Raw genomic sequence first — 20,420 nt, 5'->3', positions numbered from 1 at the left:
ATTTAGAATTAGAATATCTTTACTGCAGAAGGGTATTGTGCACACTAGGTAACACCATCTTCCATTTGGATCAAATCCACTGGTTATTAGTGTACCACTGAAAGAGTTTTTAATGATTATGGCTACCCCTTTAGAAGCCGTGCAGTTCCCTGCAGCTATTTGTTTTATCCATTTCCTTGAGTCCTTCTCCCATTGTTCTTTTGTCATATGGGTTTCTTGAATAAGGGTCATCTCTGCTTTAGATTTGTGGGTTAAATGTAACACTAAGTTCTTTTTTTTTATAACTTTGTAGACCCTTAACATTCCATGATTCCAGCAAGATCATTAGAGAATTATTTTGGGAATTTAATAGCCATTAGTAAAGTTACAGGAATGTATAAAGAGGAAATGTTTGAGTTGTAGATAATTGTAATATCAACATTAATATTTGTGGACATTCTTGGTGGATCACACAAACAGTAATAGCACATACAAATGACAACCCACCCTTTCAGACCCCCCCCCCCCCATGCCTAACGCAACTTACTACTATCTGAAAGAGGTAAAAATATATTATTTACAATTCGAATTATTTTACAAAAAAAATCTGTCATTTCAAGACCCGTCAGACAACAAGCACAAATAAAAACTTCCCACTCTATATTCAACATAGATGATTGAATATAAATATAAATAGTGGGTTATAACAATTTAGATAAGGTGGGTGCTATATACCTAACAGTGCTGGTCGAAGGACAGCTTGAGATAAAGTCTAATAGTGTCATGAAAAGTTACTAGAAATTAATTTTTACAGTTAAAAGACAGTTATCATCCCCTATATTAATTACTTTATGGGATAAACAGAGCAGTGATATTAAAAATTCAAAAATGATTAATTACGTAGTAACAGCATTTTTGAAATTGCTTAGGAGCACTTGTAGAAAGCAACATACTATTATTTACACTGGAACCAAAATCTAGCATACTACAATATCGGAAAAAAAATACAGAATCAAGATTTCAGGATATAGTTTCAAGATATGGTTACATTTAAACAACGTGTATAAAAAAAAAAGCACTGCAGGTCCAGATTCACCAAATACAAGTGCATTCTTAAAACACAATCGACCACAAAGCAGAAATGAGAACTATTATTTCTTCCTGACAGTTATGTGTAACTTACACATACTCATTGCTAAAATCATGTAACGTTGTAAGATTTCCTGCGTTATGCCTCACGCCCACAATTTCAGGCAGAATACAGTGGTTCTTACCAAAATCCTTCCTCATGCTTGCCACCAAGGTAAAAGGGTAATGTGAGCTTTGCATGCATATCTGGACTGTTAGCCCCTAAGGCCAGAAACACAAGGACAGGAGATGTATACGGAAGTTACACAGCTGGACAATATGGCTCTAAAGATGTAATGTTAAACAAAATGCATATACAGTATTCTACCTCTAAATCTGGGTGCTAAAGATTTGCAGTATGTTTATAACAAGAAACAACATACAGAACGCAGCTTTTCCTTGTTTCTTCAGTATAATTATGTACCTCATTCGTTACACATCATAACATTTCAGTTAACATGCCAGTAATCTAAACATTATTGCCAAAATAAATTAACATGTGAAGCATATAAAAGCGTTGATTTAACTTATTGTTTTTTGTAACTTCAATATGGCAACCCATGGGAGAAGTTTAAAGTCAGTGTAGCCTACTTGGGCAAAACTCTCACTCTCAGTTTTTGTGCATATCCGAGTTTTATTCACTTTTCTTTTCTCTTTCTTTCCCTCCCCCTCTATCTTCCTTTACTGTTCCTTTCAGATTAATTACATTATTTGTACAAGTAAGAAATTCTTCTTCTTTCTCTGTTATATCAACATTATGGTAGTTTTGGGTTATTGCTGGGACTTGGCTGCCCAGTATAAGAGATAACTTCTCTGTTACGGGTGGAACTCTGTGCATAGGTTATGATAGTACAGACCTCTAGTGGAACATGAATTTTTGGGAGTTCATTTTGATAACATGGTGTGTATTCATGTTTTCTGCCATACCCCAGCATATGCCCACCTCACATAAAGAGTTCTGAACTTATCTACATCGCAGATGAGCTGCGTGACTTTATGGATCTGTTGTTGTTGCTATAGCTAGTGCTTTGCAAGAAAATTCACCCGATGTACGTAAATAAAGCAGTGGAAATTTCCTGTCAGATGCTGAGGACAGACTGGGAGAAAACTCATCCTTTTTGATATTCATGGGCAGTGAACAGCGATTTACTTTAAGAATCAAGTTTAAGCATGAAAACAGAGATCAAAAATGTCATTTGACAGTACCTTGAATATCTGGTAGAGAGGAAGAAAAGAAAAAAAAAAGAGAAGCTTTGTTATTTGAGAAGTCGTTTGTTGTGTAGACTTAATTTGCAGCTCATCTGGCTTTGGTTTGACTCATGACCTTATCCTTATTTGATTTCTTTATCCAATGCTTCATTTAGTAAAGCGAGACTCCATTGTGTTGACGCTCAGCATGTGACGTGTCAGGAAACTTTACCCTCGACCTTACTCTTCCTGCATGAAAAAGGAAGTTAACTGCGAGGTCAGGGGTGATTATACAACTGTAAGGTGGATCTATTAAGCCTGTAAATGGAATGTGGAGATATTTTTTACTTAAGGTAACTAATTTGACATAATGTTAGTGAATTAAGCATATGTCAGGATGAATTCCGTATTTAGAGCATTGCCGGCAATTCTGAAGGATTTAACTGTGTTTTCTTTTTTTCTCCTATTCTGGGATACTCAGAATTTCTCCGAACACTTTCTTGAATGCAGATTTTAGCCTCATGAATATCCTTGATTGCATAGTTAATGCTATTGTGCTGAAACGAGAAAGTCGCTGGATACTTCATTTGAAATTTAATATTTTTATCAGGAACTTGCAGAAAGGCGAGAGGACTTGTCTAGACTGTTTTATAGGAAGGGGTAGGTCTTGAGCTATTGTAATCTTATTTCCTTTCCAAATTATGTTCTTTGTTTTGCCAACATAATGATAGAATGGGCATGAGAAGCCTTTAAAATTCTGGCATAAACTTCTCTGGTGCTTGTGATTTTCTTAGGGCTCGATGTATTCTTTCAATTGTGACCGACTGAAATAATTCCTTGTTTTCAATGACAAGATTGAAGATTTCATTTGCAATGCTAGAAAGTTGTGTCTGATCAAACTTCTCTGGTATCCCTCTGATTAGCACATTGTTACGTCTCTCTCTGGCTTCTAGGTCTGTTATTTTCTGCTGCAGGTTTTTGATAGAAGTATCATTTGTAGCTCTTGTATTTTTATTTCATTGTTCAGAATTTGATTCATTATGATCCAGTCTAGACATTATTTGATCCAAGCTGTCTCCAAATGAAGTTAATTTTATGGAAAAAGCTTGTATCTCAGTCTGAAGTGGGATTAATGCTGCTTTGAGCTCCTCCATGGTAAAAGGCTGTTCGGGTTTAGATTTCTGTATTTGCTTAGAGGCCTCTGTCTGTGATTTGGATGTTTTTTGTCTCTTCGTTGAAATTTCCTTCTCAGGAGATGAGATTAATGAGAGTCTAGTCTTTGAAGATTGCAATTCCATTTGCGCCATTCTTACAGGATTTTCTGTTTTTTGTTTGTATAGGGATTTTTCAAAGCTCTCAGGCCCGAGCACTTTAATTGGGTTCACCACTGCAACAAAAATGATCTATCCAGCCTTTTGTTGCCTTAAAACTAGAAAATATACCTCAGGTAGGTGAAGAATAAGATTAACCTAGTTTTACTTTGCTTTTTTTTTGTAAATTTTTTGCAGTGATAAGTGATTTGAATAGATTAATAGTTGATATTAAGAGCAAGCTGAAGTTGGTGCTTACTAGCTTTCAGCCATCTTGAAAGTCCAAAAAAAAAAATTTTAAACCGTATGCTTGCTGCATTTATCAGAGGTGTAGGAATCCAAAACTTCCTGAAAGAGTTCAGTGTTAAGGATATGATTTATGCAATTGCTAATGCTTGGAAGGATGTTGAGAAATCAACCTTAATTAATGCTTGGCACAAACTTTGGCCTACAACAATGTTTGATGAAAATGAACCAACAGATGAGGACTTTGAAGGATTTCATGTCACTGATGAGAAGATGATAGCTAACCTTGTAACTTAAAACTAGAAGTTTATCAATTGCAAGTGTAAAGAACTTACAGGAAGCTGACATAGAATAAATGTTAAACACTGACAATGATGCACCCTGTTGTGCATTCCTTGAGTGATAGAGAAATTGCTGCAATGGTGTTAAAAGCAGATAAGCATGAGAATAACAGTGATGAGGACATTATGAACACTACTGCAAAAATCTCCATAAACGATATGGTGAAAATGTGTGATCAGTTAATTGCAGGCCTTGAACAATGTGAATTTATCATTGAGCAACAAATTATGGCAATTTACTAGGTTAGAGAGAGACTGCTCCAACAGAAACCTATGTTAATGAGACAGGTGACATTTTAAGAGGGCTGTCTGCTGCAGCACTACTTTGCCACCTAAGAATCCTGCTCCTGGCCCATCATCAGACATCCAACTACAACTTGATGATGATCACAATCCATGATCCAAACCAGTACCTTCTATTTACACCATGTGTGTGTGTGTGCGTGCGCGTGTGGAGGAGGATCATTCAGCAGTTCCAATAATCTCGACTCTTACTCTAAATAAATGTGCACCTGAATTTTGAAAAATACCTAGTTTCAATTCTTCATAGCACAGCAAACAAGGTTTATGCGATGTAGTTTCAGTTGTCTTGTCATCTATTACTAGCAGTAAACATTAATTGTAAATTTTGACTCCTAATAAAGCGCTATTTGTAATTCATTGTCTGAGGGATCTAATATCTGAAAACTCCGAAATTAGAAACTCAGCTGGTCCCAAGGGTTTTGGATTAGGGATTGTCAACCTGTAGAGAGACAACAGTCTATACAAAGGAGGTAAAGAAAAATCCCTTTTTACATAGAAATAGTATGCATCCAACGTTTATGCTTTCTAACATTTCAAATAGTCAGCTGTTACACCATGCACGGTTGAACACAAATGATGACATCTTGAATGAACAGTTTGATAATATTATAGGAAATTTCTGCGACAGATGCTATAAAAGATCAGTACTTGAGCAAAAGAAAAACATTATTATTGCTAAATGGCTTGAAACATCAAGATCTGCTTTTTTGAATAGTAATAGAAACCAATTTAGCTCAGAAAGAATATGCAGTGATGGTAAATTAAGATATACTCTTACATATAATCATCATACTAGTCATATTCAAAACATTATACAGAAACACTGGATGGCTTAAATTAAAAAAAAAAAATATGTTTTGGGTTGTACTCCTGTATTTGACTATAAGATGGCTAAAACCTTAAAACAAAAGTTAGAATATAAGGAACAAGTTTTTAAAAAATATAGTTAGAAGACAGGGATGTGTCTGTGTGGTGATTGTATGTTTTATAAACACACACACAGATATATATATACATATAGAAAATGTTTCTACTACCACATAGTCTATACTATCAAGCAACTTATGCAAATTGTAATAAAAATATAGCTTATATTGCATTGTCAACAATGTGACTCTTACTATGTGGGAAAAACAAATTTCAAATTAAATGTATTTGTGACAACCTGTGAGAAATTAAAAGGGAGATATGTGCAAATTCCTTATTTACACACATTGCTGAAAGGGTATTGATTATATTTCAAGTTTGCTGTTCTTCAAATAATTTGTGAACATGTTAGAGGTGGTGACTGTGCTACAGAGACAGAACACACAGAGTATAATGGGATAACTACATTACACTCAAATATTTTTTCCAGATTAGAATGAAGCAGAGTATTGACCCTGTTTTACACCTGCAGCAATGCAGAATTTAGAAATTACTTATGTATATATACAATTTTTGTCATATGTTTTTAAATGATGTTTAATCATGTGGTTTTTATGTCGCAAGTCATGTCACTGGAGCTATACTTTTAAAATGGAGCATGGAAACACATGATGTGTTTGACCTAAAGAAGCATACATGCAAAAGTGTTATACCTTGTACAATTGTGAAAAAGGTGCTTTATCATGGTTGTGAGGGAAGAAAAAGAAAATATTCATCTGCGGTTATTTAAATGATTATTCTTTCACTTCAAAGAGAATGTATACATTTATGTGCAGCTATTTTGTCAGTTCCACTATATTTACATGTAAATTCTAACATGGTGGTTCTGCTCAGTTATGTACTATCATTTTATATATTAAAATCTCTTCTCTCTGTACTCCACTTCTTTGATACTTTACATAACAGGTCTACAGCTGAAAATAAAGGTCCCATAGGGTCCGACCATTCTTTTCACATTAAATAAAATTGCAAAAACATCTGTTAAAAGGGCAGATTTTCACAAGACACTAGAGCAGGTTTTTAGGCTTCTGAGTAAGGTACACTAGATCATCCTTTATGTGGGCTGAGATAACCCATCAAGACCAGAATTTCAGAAATCAAAGGACGCTCCTTCATAAATTTGTCTTTTAATGAACAAACACTCAGATTTCCATTTTACTTACAAGGTTTCTTTTTTTCTGTCCCCCAAAGAATTTCACCATTGACATACTTTTTTTTTTAAACAAGAAACATCTTTATTAACGTATCAGTTATGACACAAGCATGCATACATTTATATAAATTAAAACAAACCATATTTATATATTTTAGCTGCAAACATTATACATCACTTCTACTCTATCCAGTCATTGTCAAACATTACATAGCTCATTGAAATCCTGCCTTCTTTTAAACCTCATTCCTCCTCCAAAATGTTATTCTGCTTGTATTTTTCCCACAACTGCCATTTTTTCTATGTGATTTGTTCCTACCCTTTTTAAATATTCCATTTCCCATTGCTTAATCTCTATTATATTCATTACTTCTAGTAAAGTTGCTTTAGACTTTGACTTCAGTTTTTCACAGCCACCATAATTAGACTCAGCAAGGCCTTATTATGTCTAGACAATTCCTATTCTGTATCATAGCTCAGAAAATAATTTTTATTATACCAATTTGCTCACCCAGTATTTCTGATACAATAGTCTGCAGGGGAATTTTGAAAGTCTGCCAACTCATTACACTCCCAGAAAATATGTTCTCAATTATCTCTTTCTTCTCCATCACACTTCAAACTTTTGCTATCTGAGGAAAAATTCCTTGGAGTCTACTTGGGGTATAAAAATACCTATGTAAACACTTTCAAGCAAAGATCCTAAGTCTTCTAGACTTTGTTGGCTATTCAGGAGACATACACATATCCTCCATTGTTTTTTTTTTTTTTTTTTTTTTGTAAATTGCTTATCCAATCTCTGCCCAATCCTTTCTAATCACCTGTGATAGATTCCTATAGTTGTCATGCAATATTTATATGCTCAACTAATTTTTAACAGCAGCTTATGTTCTAGATTAAATGAAAAACTTTACAAGTGGTGGTCTTTCGATTAGGATCCCCGTTTTTTCCCTCAGGCTATACTTCAATGTCAACCCTTGATAGGGAAGGCAATCTCTAGCCTGTAGTCCAAATAAATTCTTTGTCTCTTCCCATTCTATTATCTTTCCCTCTGCAATTATTTGGTTCTCAATACCTTGGATCCTTTGCCAGTTTTCCCCAATGATTTCTAGCTCCCTCTTGCCTATTATTGTCTGTATCCCTAATTACAATCATCCCTATGGGCAGAATCTCCTTTCTCCATTTCTGTGTTGGCTTAATTCTTAGAATACTTTATGAATACAATATTCTGTGTGGCTATTGCTTTTCTCCTTAAAAATCTAGGTTCAAAATCCCAGTCTTGCATTGCTCCTTGAGCTTTCCCCATTTCATCATATTTTTCCATTTTGAATTATAGCTCTTTCCTTGTGCTATGCATCAGACCCTTAACTGTTTAGCTTTGAAATACCCCACCAGATCAGGTAATCCCAAAACACCTTGCTATATTGGAAGAATCAAGCTTATCCCACTTGACTCTCACAGCCTTCCCCTTCCAGATGAAATCCTTCAGTTCTTTATTAATTGCTATCCACAACTTCTCCTCTGGTTGATAAAAATTATATATGACCTAGCTATAAAACTAAAGGGACTAAACATGTTTTAACTGCTTGTATCTTGCTATCCATATCCCTAAAGCAGAGTTTCCAATTCCTCAGTTTTTATATTATCTTTTGTTTAGTCTCTTCCCACATGTCCTTAGCTACCATAACAGGCTCCTTTATAATCCATACTTCTAAGTACTTCATTTATGATGTCCCATAAATATGGATATTACTGAACATGTGTGTGGGTACATAGTTTATAGCCATTGCGTTTGTTTTGCCTTCATTAATTGTGTAGCCCGAAAAGACTTGACACTGTCATGCCCTCTTCTGGTTGTATCAGGTATAGAATAATATCTACAAACAAAGTCAGCTTTTCTTGACTACCCTACCAAGTGTATCCTTGAATTACAGAGTCCTTTACTTTCTTTGCCAGTGATTCTAAATATAATGCAAATACCAAAGGGGTAAGAGGACACCTCTGCCAGCTTCCTCTGCACAAAACAGAAATTATCAGAGAGGAACTCGCCCACTTTAATTTTTGCCTCCCATTCCTCATATATCCTCATAACCACCCTTATAATTTTATCAAGGAATGGAAATGCTTCCATTACCCTTCTCAAAAAATCCCACTTTGTCAAATGCTTTCTCTGCATGACGAACCACTACCAACAGTGGTATCTTCTTACATTCTGCTTCCCACTGGATCATTCTGTTAATGTTGTCAAATGTTTGCTTACCCTACATAAAACCACTGTGATCCATATCGGTTACTTTTGGCATCACCTTTGCTATTTTATTTTGCCCATTATAGACAAACACTTTATAATATGCTCTGAAGAAGTGATTATTCATGAAAGCTCTTACCGTTTTATATTAACGTTATTTCGTACATTAGCCGTGTTGATTGGATAGTTCTTTTTCCATTAGCTGCACTTTATAATCATAGTTTAGAATTGAAATGGGCCTATATAAAGCTGGGTCTGATGGGTCTTTACCCTGTTATGTATTACATACATACAGCCACCAACACTTTATTCCAGGATGATGGTGCTTCTCCTCCTCTTAAAATACTGTTAAATAAAACATTTCAGATATTTTTCAATATTCCCTCCTAGCTTCCAAACTTCCACAGGAATACCATCTATTCATGTGGAATTTCTTGTAGATTGGTTATGTACCATGTACCAAAAATGTACCATTTTTATCTTATTTCCTCCTATCCTGTTAGTAATTGAGTCTTATCTACCTCTAACCTTGGCATATTTAATTATTCCATAAACATTCCCATTTGTACCTTTTCTTGATGTCTGTATTTCTCTGCTTCATACAGATTTTCATAGAATTTCTGAAATATTTCTAGTACCTCTACAGGATCTTATCTTCCTTGTTATAGGCTACCTAAGCTTGGTAACCACCCTTTCTACTTTCTGTTGCCTGAGTTGTCGTGCTAAAAGGTTTTGTGCTCTGAAGTTAATCAAAAAAAAAAAGTTGCTTAGCATCAGTCATTCTAAACTCATGCATATTATCGAAGTAACCCCTTTTTTGCTTAGCATTCTGTAACTATTGCTGCTCTTGTTCAGTGAGATTTCCCCTATTCTGCAATACTTTAACCTTTGCTAGCCCCTCTAAATAATTACTCAATTCTTAACCCGCTCTATTTCCACCCTACTTTGAAATTCCACTTTAATTTTATCCTACTACCTAGCTGTATTTTCAGAAGAAATTTCTATCTTCTCTAAGAACTCCTGAATAATTTCAACTATCCATTCCTTAAATTCCTCTCTTTTCAACAGATAGGTGGGAAATACCAGTGTCTCAATTTTATTTCATTAACTTGCATTTTTATTTTAGTTATTATTGGTAAATTATTGTAAACAGTTATTGGATGTGTATCAAAACTTTCAAATAAATGCACATGCTCCAGTAAAATACAAGTTTTGTCTAGCCTAGTTTTTTTTTTATCCTAGGGAATAATAAGCACATTCACTCCAGACTCCTACTACTGAATTCACATCTTCCATGCCAAATATTTTCATAAATTTATTTAAAAATCTATACGCTTTGGTTATATTTTCCCTTCTAGGCCCCCAACATACATCCTCACTGCTGCAAATCAAATTCCAGTCCCACCTATAAGTAATATTCCCTGATGAAAGCCAATTATTTCTCCCAGAATTTTCTTAAGCTCCATTATAGCAGTTTTATGGGGAATATAAATGCATGCTAGTGTAATGCTCTTCCCTTGCCAGTAGCCCCTTAGTACTACAAATCTACCATTATTATCTTTTGTATCCTCTTCAATCACTACTGGAGCTCCTTTTGCAAAGAATACAAGAACTCCACTTTTAGTTTGTCTCAGACATTCCATTGAAGAACTACACTAAAAATATTTCCTTATCAAATTTACATGCTCCGTTATTCCCAAATGTGTCTCCTGTAGCATAATTATTTGCATTCTACATTTATAATATAGTTCACTACTCTCTCCTTTTTGTACATCTGTGAGACCATTTACATTTAAAGATAATATAAAATTGCTGTCATTATGTTAACAAGTTATTCCCACCGGTCATGTGTAACAGCTTTTATTTTAACTGTCTAGTTCTAGCTTTTGTGATGTACACACACACACTGTTTGGCAAGTTGATCTTTTATGCAGTTGTTTGTCATAACTATTTGATCCTATGTCACATCTTGTTTTAGTGAAAGCCCTCAAACAAAAAAACACACTCAGAACACCCATAAAACCCATTAACTTAATACTAACACACAACACTAAGTACACCTTCAAATACTGACGTTTAATCCTCCTAATAGAAACAACTGTCCCAGACTGACAGCCTCACTCACAGACTAGGATTAACGTATAAGGAAGGTTATCCATGCAAAGATGCATGGTACAGCCTGTGCTTCTAGCAAGTGCTGTCTGTTTTTATCTTATCTTTATTCCTCTCCCAGATTGGGAAACACTTGAAAGCTTTCAATGGCTAGGAGAGAATGTTTTCTGAAAGAAAGTATTCCATTTGTATTTCTCCTTATCAGATTGCCTCCATGCAGACATGAGAACCAGATACACACTTGCCTCTACAAGTACTCATTTACTTGCTACAGGAAAAAAAAAGTTATGTCTTACCATAACGTTCCATCTGTGTTGTAGATCTTTATTCATTCATTACTGTTAGGACTTCAGTTCCATCCTTTGAACCGACATGGCCATTATCAAGCTCGTGCCAGCCAAAAACTCTCAGATAAGACCTACCCATAATGCCCCTCTCAGTCTCTTCAGATCGAGCTTGCCTGCCCCTATAGTATAGAAATAATAAAACAATAGGAGGCTCTGTCTTTGCAAATACCTTAACTAAGGAAATCTTCAAGTCCACCAGGAGTCCAGGCAGGGGGAAGGAGGGTGGGAAGTATTGAATGAATAAAGATCTACAACACAGATGGAACATTATGTTAAAACATAACTTATTTATCAGTTTTAAATCTTTATTCATTCCTTACTGCTAGGACTGAGTCCCCAGCTACTTGAGTCCTGGGTGGCCCTAAGGAAGGATATTTCTGAGCACCATAGAACCAAAAGATGCTCGTCCCCTGGGGGACAAATCCAATTTGCAATGAGTGATAAAGGTATGAGGTCTTGCCCAAGTGGCTGCTGTGCAGATATCCAGAGAGGCTCTGGAATGAAAAGCCACTGAAGTGGCTATCGATCTAGTCGAATAAGCCTTTATTCTGGAAGGCAAAGACACTTTCTGTTGGTAGATAAAGGTAATGGCATTTCTAAGCCAAGAAGATAAAGTCATTTTGGAGACAGGCTTACCCAATCTCAGTCCTGCAAAGGTCACAAACAAATGATCCATTTTTCTGAAAGATTTAGTTCTGTCCAAGTAAAAACGAAGTTGCCTATGAAGATCAAGGGTATGTAAAAGATATTCCTTACTATTTGAATGCTGAGGGAAGAAAACCGGCAGGTCAATAGATTGGTTAATTGAAAACCCAGAAATGACCTTGGGCAAAAAGGATGGGTCAGTACATAGGGACACTCTTTCCCCATGAAAAATCAAGTAAGATTCCTTGACACTCATGGTCTGCAACTCAGATACTCTTCTTGCTGAGGTAAGGGCTACTAGAAGTAGAGTTTTCCAGGACAAAAATTTCATATCACATGAATTAGAAGGTTCGAAAGGAGGGCTTGTTAATGACTGAAGCACCAAAATCAAGTCCCAAGGTTCTATAGGGGCTTGACAGGAGGTTTAACATGTAATACTCCTTTCAAGAAGGTTTTGCACAGATGGTGTGACATAACAGAAGCATTACCGAATCCATTGTGAAAGTTAGTGATAGGTTCATAGGTTGGTACTAGGTTATCGGATCTAGGACCTATACAAGCCTAGCCATAAAAATTCCCTGGCTATTTCTTCCCACAGTATTTACTTCCCTTGTATGTTAAGCAGAGATTGCCTCTGAGTAGACGATATGCGACAGAGTATAGGTGGAGTTTTTTTTTAGACTGTCAGCATACGGCATCTGCTTTAGGCCTGTGATTCTTTTAGTGAGGTATTTCTGTGGCCTTTCCAGTTGTTGCAGATGTCTTGAGAGGTACATACCAAAGGGTCATTGTATTCTATAATGGGTCTAATAAGGGATGAGTACAGTGGGACAATGACCTCCTTTTTTCTGGATGAAAAGCCTTTAGTGATGAGATGTGCCGCATAGAAGGATTGCCTGACTGTTGTGGTGATGTGGTTATCGAAGGTGAGACCACTGTCTGCCTGTGTCCCTAAGTCTCTTATCACACTTCCGGTGTTTAGTGTACTGTCACCTATGTGGTAATTTATGGGTACGTGTTTTTTCTCAAAGGGGATAACTATACATTTCTTGTCATAGAGCTTGAGCCCATGGCTCTGGCACCAAACATCTGTTTCTGTAAGGCCCTTTTGTAGAATATCCACATCATTTGGGGATTCAATAATGGCTCCCAGTTTGGAGTCATCTGCGAACTTTGTTAGCCAGAGTCCCTTAGTGTTGGCCTGTACTTCAGAGAAGTAGATGCCAAACAAGAGCGGTCCCAGGACTGAACCCTGAGGTACTCCACTTATCACTTGTCTGGAGCTGGATTTGGAGTTGGCTACTTTTACAGTCTGGGTCCTGTCAGTAAGCCAGTTGGCAACCCATCAAGTGAAACAGGAATTAATGCCCAGCTTATTAAGTTTATCTATGATTCCAGAGTGGGGGATGGTGTTGAAGGCCTTGGCGAGGTCCAGATAGGCTGTGTGAACCACCTTACCTTTGTCCAAGGGGGTGGAGACTGATTCAAAGAAGTCAATCAGGTTTAGGAGACAATGTACCGTAATTGTTGATGCTGAGGCTCCTGCATGTAATAGGGTAGTCAGGTATTGTAGAATCTTCTGAATAGGCATGGAGTAGGGGTCTATGTTATGATCTTTATCCCATGTAGAGAACCTAGCCCACTTACTAGAATAAATTTTCCTCATGGAAGGTTTGTGTGAAGGCAGAAGAATCTCATGAACAGGAGATGAAATATCAGGTAGCTGGCAATCATCGTAAGTGGAGAAATCAAGCTGTGAGCTTCAGGCTATGAAGGTTGGGGTGAACCAGTCCCTGCGGGTAAGACAGCAGACCCTGGGATTGATCGAGGATCCACGGGCTGTGAATCAGATGAAGCCATAGGAAAGGGAACCAGACTTGATAGGGCTAATAATGGGCAATGAAGATCACTTTGCTTCTCAACCTTCGAGCTTTCTGGAGGAATTTTGGGATGAGGGGAAATGGCATACAGCAGACCCGGGGCCAATCGTGCATCGGGGCATCCCTCAGTGATGCCCTCTGAGGGGGGATCACAGCAAAGTAGCTTCCGCATTTGTTGTTTAGGGGGAAAGCAAGGCCTGCCCCAACAGCAGAAGATCAGATCCACTATTATAGGACTGAGGGACCACTCATAAGACATCAGAATGTTCCTGCTCAGATTGTCCAGAATAAGGTTGGAACTCCGGGGAATGTGTGTTGCTATAAGAAAGTGGTTGGAAGCTATTGCCCAGTACCAAATTCTCATGGCGTCCCGAAACAGGGGGTAAGACCTGGTTCCGCTGTGTTTGTTGATGTACCAGACAACTGACATGTTGTCCGACTGAATTGCAATAGTCACGGAAGGAAGGGATGTGTGGAACACTTGCAATGCTAGGAGAACTGCCCTCAATTCCAGGACATTTATGTGCAAAGTGGCCTCCATGGGTGACCAGGTGCCTTGGACTGTCTTTCCCTGGAAATGCCCCCCCCCCCAAGCAGGGAAGCATCTGTGGTCACTGTGGCCCTGGGCTGGGAAAACAAAATGGTCGACACCAAAGATTCGATTCTGGCTTCATCCACCAGAGCATTTCTTTCTTGAAAAGGTTTGTAAGGAGCATCATGTGGTCTAGTGGATGGGTTAAGAATGACCATTGTGATGAAAGAAGCCACTGTACTAGTCTCATGTGCAACCTCGCCAGTGGAACTAAGGTAATGGTTGCTGCCGTAGATCCCAATAGCTGTAACACAAGGCATGCTGGTACAAATGTCTGTGGGAGGAGGACTTGAATCTGGCTTCTTATTTTTAACGGCCTGTGAGGAGGAAGGAAAGCTTGACAGGATGTTTGTGTTGAGTGCTTCAATGAATTCCAGTGCTCTTGTTGGGGACATTTGTCCATGTTGATCGTGATATCGAAGTGAAGAGTAAGGCCTTGAGTGTGACAGAGGCTGTGAATGAGAAAATTCCTGGCCGTGGCAGTAAGGAGCCAATCGTCTTAAGTATGGAAACACCTGGAATCCTTGTAGTCTGAGATGAGCTACTACAACTGCCATACATTTGAACACTCTGGAGGCTGTCAAGAGACCGAATGGCAGTACCTTGAACTGATGGTGATTGGCTCCCAGCCAGAAGCGGAGAAACCTCTGGGAGTCTTTGTCCATCTTTATGTGGCAATATGCATCCTGGAGGTCTATAAAGCACATCCAGTTGTCCTTCCCTAGAAAAGGGAGGATGGACTGTACTGGGACCATCCAGAATTTTTGAGGTTTTATGAATTTGTTTAGTAAGCTGAGATCCAGGATCTCCAGTCCCCTGTCTTTTTTGGGACTAAAAAGAACCTTGAGTAAAACCCGGATCCTCTCTGGTCTGGTGGGACTGGCTGGATGACTACTTTTCTTAGCAGCTTTGATTTCTAAGGCTGCTGCCTCCCTCTGACTGGGTGGAACATCGGGGATTAATTTGACAGGTCTGGGAGTAAGAGCGAATGGAATACGATAGCCTCTGGATATTATTTCCTGCACCCATGCATCCCTTATGAATTGCCAGGCCTGTAGGTGCAGAGAAAATCGACCCCAACTGCTTCCAGAGGAAAGCAATCAGGCCGCTGTTTGGGAGCACTGGTAGGGTCGGCCGGAGAAGGAATCTCTAGAGCCCTGGTTGCGCAGACCCCCTCTGCCCTGAAAGGGGTGTCTTCTGGATGAGTTGCACCTCTGCCCCAGGGTGATTGCTCACGAGTGACACAAAAAGATCCTTGGGACTTCTTGAACCACATTTTTCTTCCCTCTGGTTCCTGGAACAGGATCTCTGCGGGGTGGAAAACATATGCCTACACCAGACAAGGTCTTCCTGTCCTCCTCATTATGTGATAGTATTTCTCTTACTTTGGGACCAAAAAGGGAAGATTCATCAACAGGTGCATTGATGAAGAAAGATTTAAAGGGGTCCGTGAAATCATAGAAATGCTTCCCGGCATGCAGTCTCATGATGATGCCTGATGTGGCTGCTCGAGCTGCCCCCTCGGTGGTAATAAGATATCAACCGCATCAAGGAGTTCAAGATGGATTCCAGGGTAGCCAACTGAGAGGCAACAGTGTCATGCACCTTGTCAGGCAGTACCCCCACCAAAGAGGCAGACATTTCCGATATTAGGTCTCTTCGGAGGCGAATAAAGTGTGTCAGATACTTCAACGATCGAATGGCAAAGGTCGCTGAAGCATAGGCCTGCTTCCCCAGTCCAGCCATAGCCTAAGACTCCCTGTTTGGGGGATGGACAGTGGAACTACCCTCTTCCAGTTCCCTCTTGGTGGCCATCGCCATGACCATGGAATCAACTACCAACTGCTTGGACCAATTGGGTTGGTCTTCAGGGGGTTGATAAAATTTTGTCTGGCCTCTGGGGGACAGGTTCTATGTTGTCCAAGGCCTTTCAGGCATGCTGCACAATCAGCTTAACAAGCTGATCCACAGGTGGGGTCATCCATGAAGTAGATGGCTGAGTACGTAACGCCTGCAAGAACACAGATTCCCCCGAAGGGTTAGAGGGCTTCCAGCCTCCTCTGTATGAAGATCACGAGAATGTTTCCAAATGAGACATCTTCCAGGGGAGAGTGTGGGGACTCTTCTCCCTCATCGCAATTGGTGTCCTCAGCGATGGACTCCTCAGGGGAATCAAAGTGTTTCCTCTTGCACCGTTTCTTCCGGGGTGGCTCCCCCGTGGGATCTTCTGAGGACTCCTCCAGAGAAAGGGTTCCCTTCAAGGGAAGGTCTTGCGGCTTCCGTGCTTGGGATCCCAGAGTAGGGGGTTGGGACAGCTGCATGCTAGAGTGGGGTTCTGGTGTCGATGCCATTGGTGCTAGCTGCCAGCCTATTGAGGCAAGGACCCTCTCCATCACCTAGAAAGTAGGGCCGCCCAAGGAGGAATGGGAGCCCGGAACAGAGGAGGACAACCTCGGAACCGGGGTCACACCCCACCCTGAGGAGCCCGCATCTAGGTGAGGTGCTCCAAGAGTATAGGTTGCTGTTAGATGAGCCATGGCCATAGACAGCGCCAGCGAAAAAATAGGCACAGAACTAGGAACCATGGTGCCGACAGCCCAGTCACTGCTCCAACAGTGCACCAGTTTCAACGGAGCCATTGCACCAAGAGTAATCAGTGCTGACAGGGGGAACCTCCACAGTTAGAGCCAAGACAGCAAGCACCGTGGTGGTCATTGATACCCAAGTCTCCGGGGCTTGGGAAGAGGCCGGAGGAGGATATACTGGTGAATATGCAGTGTAAGCTTCTGTTCCAAGGGGGAAAGAAGACCTAGCAGGGGTGAGCAATTACCTAGCTGCCAAAAGCTGGTCCACAACCCTCACTACATTTTGCTATGAAAGACTCCTGATGGATCTTAAGGAAGCTGCCGAAGGGGAGTTAGGTCTCTCGAGAAAAGGACTAAACTGGTGTCCCAAAAAGGGGTCATAAGTGGTAGAATATCTGGTTTTGGGAAGGTGTTCAACCTTCGGAACCACTGGAGTCATTGTCTGTTGAGCCGTATAAGATACTGGCATCATGGCCGGGGATGGTGCCGATGCGAGTATGGTAGTCAAAGCCGGTGTCAAGACCACGAAAGGCACCGAAGATGGTGCAGAAGCTGGTACAAAATTATGGGTGGCACTGAGAGAGAAGATAGAGCCTGGTGCCATAGTCTGCACCAAAGGCACGGGAGAAGCTTGGTGTCGACTCGGTTCTGAGGAGGACGGGGATGTAGGAACAGAGTAACTCCATTTCTCATGTTTTTTTAGTCTTAGGAGGTGGTGAGATCTCTGTCCTAGAAAGAGCCTCCGAGAAGGGAGTTTTCATCATACCCTTCAAAATCAACTTGTTCTTACGCTCAGCCAAAGTCCAACTGCTGAAGCTGGAAGAAATATCACACGAAGCATTAATGTGGTCAACACCCAAACAATATACACACCAAGCGTGACCATCTGATTTGGGCATCTTATGCCCGCACTTTTCACACTGTTTAAATTCTAACTTAGCTTTTTCATACATCATGAAAATACACACTAGCGATCAGATAAACACCAAAAAATAATAGAGAGAAGAAATTTTCTTTTTATAGACATAAAAGGTAAAGAATAGCAGCAATGGTACTTAGAAATACCACAAGTGGTAGTGGAGAGGGACAGTACCAATGATGGCATAAACTACCAAAGGTAGAGGGGTTGGATATAGAAAAAATATATAAGTTTACAGACAAAAAGAATAGTCTGTTCCTTCCAGCATATCTGGTACAGTGGAAAAAGTACAGTTGTATACACTTACCGCAGTTTCATAGGTTGGTACTAGGCTATCGGCCCTAGGGCCTATCCATAATAATTCCCCAGCTATTTCTTCCCACACTATTTGCTTCCCTGGACACCTATCTAACAGGGCGACAGACGTGATCCCCGCAGTGAATTTCCTTTCTCCCATCCAATCAAGGTTCCTTTTCCAGCGGGCCAAAGAGGCACTCTGCTTGACATGTATGGGTAGTCTATTCCAGAGTCTGGAGAGTCTCTGGGTCAGGAACTTATCCCTCCAGCATGTTTTGTTTATTGTGATGACAAGGTTTAGATCCCTGGAGCTTGTGGCTCTGAGGGATTGAGATTTCTTTAAGTGTAGCATGTCCAACAGCTCTGGGTTTGACATGGCCTTGTATGTTAAGGAGAGATCGCCTCTGAGTAGACGATATGCGACAGAGTATAGCTGGAGTTTTTTAAGGTGGTCAGCATAGGGCATTTGTTTTAGACCTGTGATTCTTTTAAGTGAGGTATTTCTGCAGCTTTTCCAGTTGTTGCAGATGTCTTGAGAGGTACATACCAAACAGGGCATTGTATTCTACAATAGGTCTAATGAGAGACTAGTACAGTGAGGCAATGACCTTGTTTTTACTGGATGAAAAGCCCTTAGTGATGTGTGCCACATAGAAGGATTTCCTGACTGTTGTGGCGATGCGGTTATCGAAAGTGAGACCACTGTCCACCTGTGTCCCTAACTCTCTTATCACACTTTAGGTGTTTAGTGTACTGCTACCCATGTGGTAATTCACGGGTATGTTTTTTTCCCAAAGGGAATAACTATACATTTCTTGGCATTGAGCTTGAGCCCATGGCGCTGGCACCAATCATCTGTTTCTGTAAGGCCCTTTTGTAGAGTATCCACATCATTTGGAGATTTAATAATGGCTTCCAGTTTTTAGTCATCTGCAAACTTTGTTAGCCAGAGTCCCTTAGTGTTGGCCTGTACTTCAGAGAAGTAGATGCCAAACAAGAGTGGTCCCAGGACTGAACCCTGAGGTACGTCACTTGCCTGGAGCTGGATTTGGAGTCAGCTACTTTTACAGTGTGGGTTCTTGGGCAACCCATCGAGTGACGTAGGGACTAATGCCCAGCTTAGTAAGTCTATCTATGATTTCAGAGTGGGGGATGGTGTCAAAGGCCTTGGCGAGGTCCAGATAGGCTGTGTGGACTGCCTTAACCTCGTCCACAACTCTGGAGACTGATTCAAATAAGTCAATCAGGTTCAGGAGACCAGATCGGCCCTTCACGAACCCAAACTGGGTAGGGTCCAGTGTTTGATGGTTGCCAGTGTGTTGTTGATAAGTTCCATCATAATACGTTCCATGGCCTTGCAGATCAGGCTCGGCAGACTGATGGGAAAGTGGATCCCCCCTTGTGGAGTGGGATAACTGTAGCTGTGCACCACTCAGTGGGCACGAAGCCTGAGGTGAGGCTATGATTAAATATGACACTTAGGTGAGGTGCCAGTTTATTTTGTAGTTCATGTACACAGCCCGGGATGTTGTCTGGTCCCATGGATGCTGTATTCTTAGCTTTGGAGAGTGCATTGTTTGCCTGTGTGGCCATTATTACCGGAATTTGGCAATCTTCTGGTATTGAGATGGGCCGTTTAGGGGTGAAGTTGGCACTGAACTGATCTGCCAGAATATTGGCAATATCCTTGGGATCAGTTTAATGCTATTCTGTTGTAATTTGGCAATTTTTTTTTCACAACTAGTTTTGGAGGATTTTATGAGGGATCTCATCTTCTTACTGAGGCTGGTAAGGGAGTTTTTTTTGCTTTCAGGGATTTTCCTCTCTTCTTTTCTGCAACAGTTTCCTTTTGTTGTAAAGTTTGTTGACGGCAGGGCACCACCAGATTGGCTTCCTTTTTTTGGAGGAGAGCATCTTGGTTCTATTTGAGATGGCATGATTAATGCATGAGTGGATGTGCTCGTACAGTGCCTTAGTGCAGGATTCAGCAGTCGAACTTTCAGTTCCCATCTGCATGGGTGTCATGACGTTTGTCACTTCTGACTTGACTAGCATGAAGTTGGTTTTGGAGAAGTTTTTTATGGAGGTTTCCTTACTGGGGGATGGGGGTGGGATGTGGATGTGAAGGGTGATTAGTTTATGGTCAGACCTGACCAACAAGGGGGTGACCATAGGTGTGGAGCATCGATTTCCCATGTTGGTAATGACCAGGTCTAGGAT

Source organism: Protopterus annectens, chromosome 12.part0 (genome assembly GCF_019279795.1).
Source record: "Protopterus annectens isolate FY-2018-M chromosome 12.part0, PAN1.0, whole genome shotgun sequence".
NCBI classification, from domain to species: Eukaryota; Metazoa; Chordata; order Ceratodontiformes; family Protopteridae; genus Protopterus; species Protopterus annectens.
This window is presented reverse-complemented; position numbering follows the sequence as displayed.